This window comes from Gossypium arboreum, chromosome 7, assembly GCF_025698485.1.
Source record: "Gossypium arboreum isolate Shixiya-1 chromosome 7, ASM2569848v2, whole genome shotgun sequence".
Classification (NCBI taxonomy): Eukaryota; Viridiplantae; Streptophyta; class Magnoliopsida; order Malvales; family Malvaceae; genus Gossypium; species Gossypium arboreum.
Window position 1 is genome coordinate 68,539,218 of NC_069076.1, and position 6,198 is coordinate 68,545,415.

Here is a 6,198-nt window from a genome sequence, read left to right on the forward strand (position 1 = left end):
CTTCCTTAAACTTATCAATATATTCTTAACATGGGCTTACGAGGCCTAAAACACACATCGAAAATCATTCGGGACCAATCTGAGTCCTTTTTACAACTATAGAAAAAAAGTCACTTGACACATGGGCACATGCTCGTGTGGGAGGGGCAACACGCCCGTGTGACCATTCTAACATGGCCGTGCTAATAGGCCATGTGTCTCACACGGCCTAAGCAAAATAGGGACACGCTCGTGTCCTCCACCCATGTGGAATTAAATCTAAATGCACACCTACAGGGATTTTCACACGGCCTGACACATGCCCGTGTCCTAGCCCGTGTGCAAAACTCTAGACATTTTGTTTCTGACGTCAGCATTTCATAAGGGTCACACGGCTAAGGCACACGCCGTGTGCTAGACCGTGCCCTTTACACGATTGAGACACACAGTCGTGTCTCTGCCCGTGTGTTTATTATCATGCATACTAACTTGAAATTTTTACGTGCAAGGGACATACGACTGGACAACACGCCCATGGTGCTGGCCGTGTGTCACACACAGCCTAGACACACGCTTGTGTGCCTACCCGTGTAGGCAATATAAGGCTATTTACCAATCCCCATTGCCATCCAAACATATATAGTTCTATACAAATACCAACCAATACCAAAACAAGAATAATTCCAATAACCAAATCAGCCACAATAGACATTCATTCAACCAATATTCAAAAATATACCGAATGCTTTGGTTGAAAGTGTGACCAATATCTCTGACTTCTGATGATCCTTGAGCTAGTTAGGCGGCACTGTAAGGAAATGAAAAGGGAAGGGAGTAAGTATAACAGCTTAGTAAATTGCATATAAATAAGTATACAACAACAATTTATCAATAATCAACATGCTCATAACACCAAGGTAGGCATAAGCATAACTTACTCATTACCATCAATACAAGTCACATATTATATATTGAGCTCATATCTCATACATACCAATTAGGTACCTACACCACTCACAACATGGTTATACTTTCCTTGTTAGTTTAAGAACATAACTTTTACCGTTGAACCATTCAGAATACTACCTGATATTCCATAAGCCTCAAGCATAGGGTAAGGTGCCGATGCCATGTCCTAGTCACAGTCTTATACTGGCTCATATCTCAAGTCGATGCCATGTCCCAGACATGGTCTTACACTAACTATCATCTCGTAGCCGATGCATGTCCCAGACATGTCTTACACTGGCTTACGTCTCGAGGCCGTTACATGTCCCAGACATGTCTTACACTAGCCCTTGTCTCAATACCGATGCCATGTCCCAGACATGGTCTTACACTGACTCTCATAATGTGGCTGATGCATGTCCCAGACATGTCTTACACTAGCTCACACATGAATGACCCAAATGTCATGGCATGAATATCTGATTTTCTTCCTAAAGTTCCAACGAAAATTCTACTATCTCATTTATCATTATACATTCTCAATTTCAAAATCAAGCAATTTATGCTGTAATAATTCAAGCACATATAATTAACAATGTAGTTGTATTATTTACATACAACTTACCTCGGATTACAAAATATGGCGACTAGCCGATTTAGTTGGTTTGCTTGGCTTTCCCCCGGTCTAGATTCAAACTCGGTATTTCTTGATCTATAATAACAAAATACACTTATTAAGTCACTTTATCAACCTAAGCACTCAACAATTCACAATTGGGCTAAATGACCATTTTGCCCTTAGACTTTTGGAAAATGACCATTTTACCCCTCAGACAGAAAATTGATTTTTATCGAATTTATTTATTTCTCAAGACTAGTCGAACCCCTTTGAATCTTATAGCAACTCCAAATATCCACTATTTCACACATTTTTCATCTATTTTACAACTTATGCAAAATGGTCCCTTTAGGTGTTTTCATGCTAACACCTTTCACAAAAGTTGTTTATGTCACACCCAAGACTCATATTCTTCCATAAAATTTTAGAAAACACCCTAGATGCTCTCATAGAAAAACCCTATACTTTCAACCATTTTTCAAAATAGACCCTTCATTTGAAAGCTCATGCTTCAAGGGTCTCAAAAGTACAAAAATTATCAACAAAGGACATGGAAATCACTTACTTGTGAGTGCTTCAAGTTGCTGAAAATTATAAGCTTTCAAACCCCCTTTAATGACTGATTTTTGGTAGAGAAAGAAGATGAAAAAGGGATGATATCATCCTTCCTTTATTTATTTCTATTTTAGTAAAAAATAAGCCACCTAACTCACCAAATTTGAAAATTTTGTCTCCTCTTTGACTCTATGTCCCGGCTATGCTTTCTTTTAAGGGTTTAATTTCCCTTTAAAATCCCCCAATTTTTATTCTCTAATAAAATAACACCTTTATCTATCAATTTAATACTTTTGCACTTTATGCGATTTAGTCCTTTTTTTTTGCAATTGGGCTCACAAACGTCAAAATTAACTCACCAAATTTTTCGTACACTAATATAAACATGCAATGATTCCAAAATAATGATAAAATATTTTAGTCGAATCTGGATTTGTGGTCCCAAGACCACTATTCTGACTAGCCCTCAAAATTGGGCTGTTATATTTCTCCCCCTTAAGGATTTTCGTCCTCGAAAATCTTACCAGTGAATAAGTTCAGGTACTGATGTCTTATAGTCTCCTCGGGTTCCCATGTGGCTTCCTCGACTCCATGTCTATGACACAAAAATTTCACAAGTGCTATACTCTTATTTCCCAATTGTTTGACTTCCGAGCTAAAATCTTGACCTACTCTTCACCATAAGTCATGTCCGGATGAATCTTAACCTCTAACGGCGTAATCACATGCGAAGGGTCTGATCTATATCAACATTGCATGGACACATAAAACACATCGTGAATATTTTCAAATTTTGGTGTCGAATCCAATCGGTAGACAACTGGTCCTTCTCTTTCGATAACCGCATAAAGTCCTATGAAATGAGGACTCAACTTGCCTTTTCTACCAAATCTGAGAACTTTCCTCCATGGAGATACTTTTAAAAATACCTTATAACTGACTTGAAACTCAATTTTTTTTTGTTTCAAATCTACGTAGGATTTCTTTCTATCCGAGGCGGCCTTCAAGCAATCATAAATCACTTTAAATTTCTCTTCAGTCTCTTTGATTAAATTGACCCCGTGAATCTGACTCTCTCTAAGCTCAGTCCAATATAAGGGCGTTCGACACTTTCGCCCATACAAAGCTTCATAAGGTGCCATCTTCAAACTTGCTTGATAACTGCTGTTATAAGTAAATTCAACCAATGCCAAGTACTTTTCCCAACTACCTTGAAATTCGAGAACACAACATCGCAACATATCTTCTAAAATCTGATTCACTCTTTTCGACTGACCTTCGGTTTGCGAGTGAAATGCCGTGCTAAAACTCAAATTTGTTCCCAGTGCCTTTTGTAACTTCTTCTAAAACCTCGAGGTAAATCTCGGGTCCCGATTTGAAGTAATCAATAACGGCACTCTATGAAGCCTCTCAATCTCAGATACGTATAAGTCGGCCAATCTTTCAAGGGAGTAGTCAATACGCATTGGTATGAAATGTGCCGAATTGTTAGCCTATCCACAATAACCCAAACATCATCCTTTTTCTTTGGAGTTAATGGCAAACCCGTCATGAAATCCATGGTAATCCGATCCCACTTCCACTCGGGAATCGTGATAGGCTGAAGTACACCCGAAGGTACCTGATGTTCAGCCTTCACTTGCTGACACACTAGACACTTGGAAACGAGCTCTGAAATGTCTCTTTTCATCCCCGACCACCAGTACACTTTCCTCAAGTTATTGTACATTTTCACACTACCCGGGTGGATGGACAAACAACCACTATGCACTTCTCGTAGAATCTTTTGACTAGCTCATTGTCCTTGGGTACACAAACTCTATCTTTGAACATTAGACATCCATTGGTGCCAATCCAAAAATATGATTCAATCCCTGATTCACACTGAGTTCTCTTAACCTGCAAATCTTTATCACTGTCCTGAGCTTCACGGATTTCTTGCAGAAACATCGGTCTAGCTCTCAACTCTGCCAGAACCGAAGAATCATCTAACAATGCTAAATTGGCGTTCAATGCTCTCAACGCAAATAATGATTTTCTACTCAATGCATCGGTAACCACGTTCGCCTTTCCTGGATGGTAATCGATAATCAACTCATAATCTTTTAATAACTCTAACCATCACCGTTGCCGTAGGTTCAACTCCTTTTGAGTCATCAAGTACTTAAGACTCTTATAATCGGTGAATACTCGGTATTTCTCAACGTACAAATGGTGTCTCCAAATCTTTAATGCAAACATTATAGCTTTTAGTTCCAAGTCATGGGTGAGGTAATTTCTCTCGTGTGGCTTAAATACTAACACTAGGGCTTTGGTCAATAAAGCCTTTAATTTCTCGAAACTCTGTTGGCACTTTTTTATCCATTCAAACATGACATCTTTTAGCAGCAGCCTAGTCATCGGCATAGCTATCATAGAGAATCCATTTACAAACCGTCTATAATATCCGACCAATCCCAAAAAGCTTCTAACCTCAGTCACATTCCTCGGCGGTTTCCACTCAACAATAGTCGAGATCTTGCTTGGGTCAACTCTAATCCCATCACTCGACACAATGTGTCATAGAAATCTGACCTCTTTAAGCCAAAATTCACTCTTACTAAACTTGGCGTACAATTTCTTGTCTCTTAAGGTCTGTAACACAATTCTCAAATGCTCCACGTGTTCACCCTCATCACGCGAGTAAATCAATATGTCATCAATAAAAACGACTACAAACTTATCCAAATATAGTCAAAAAATGCGGTTCATCAAATCCATAAATAGCTGGGGCATTAGTCAAGCCAAAGGGCATGATGAGGAACTCATAATACCTGTATCTCGTCCGAAAAGCAATCTTCGGTACATCTTGCTCTTTAACAATCAACTGATAATAACCAAACCTCAGGTCTATCTTGGAAACACCATGGCTCCCTTTAACTGGTCGAATAAATCATCAATCCTTGGTAAAGGATACTTGTTCTTCACAGTTCCCATATTAAGCTGTCTATAGTCGATACATAACCTCATCGCCCCTTCTTTCTTTTTCACAAACAACATTGGTGCACCCCATAGTGAATAACTAGGTCTTGTAAAACCTTTATCCGTTAACTCTTGTAGCTGTACTTTCAACTTTTTCAACTCTATTGGCGCCATTTTATAAGGAGCGACCGAGATAGGTGCTGTACCAGGACCAACTCGATATCGAATTCAACTTCCCTAGCTGGAGGTAATTTGGGTAGCTCTTCCAGGAACACATCTATAAACTCACAAACCACTGGTACCGATTCAACCTTCGACTCAGACACTTGGGTATTCAACACAAAAGCGAGATAAGCCTCATATTTTTTCCTCAAATATCTTTCAACAACCAAGGACGATATCACTACAGGCGGTTTATTCGGTTCATTTGGTCCAACCCAAAGGACATTCTCGTCTTCACATTTCAACTTAATAACTTTTCTCCCACAGTCAACTACAATACTATGAGAAGTCAACCAATCCATCCCAAGGGTTATATCAAATTCATTAGACGACAATAACATCAAGTTAGCCGGAAAACAATGACCTCTAATTGCCAAAGGACAATTTCTACACACTTGGTCTACAAACACATGTTTTCTTAAGGGGTTGGAAACTTTTATCACAAATTTAGTTGACTCTGCCTCTTAAAGCAACAACAGATATTTCATGGATAGAAAAGGTACTCGTAATCACGTCGGGAGACTCTGCCTCTTAATGAGCACGAATAGCGTAAGTCCTTGCAGGCACTCTACCCTCGGACCTCACTGCATAATCACTGGGTGCACTTCTGCTAGAAGTTCTGCTTCTAGGGTTCTTTTGCGGTCTACCCCTCGATAGAGCAGTACTTGCCTTCACTTCTTGCTTTTTCTTTCCCTCTTCTATTTTGGGGCAATCTCGAATAAAGTGGTCCAGTGGGCCACATTTAAAACACCCTCTTTTTTTACCTCAGCACTCACTGAAATGGCATCTACCACATTACAAACATTTTGGCTTATTTGGCCGAGCATTACTGACACTCGCGACAGAAGTAGTTTGAGCTTTAGAAGTTGCGTTCTGCCGGTTCTTGTTTCTATTAGAAAACCCCACCGAAGCAT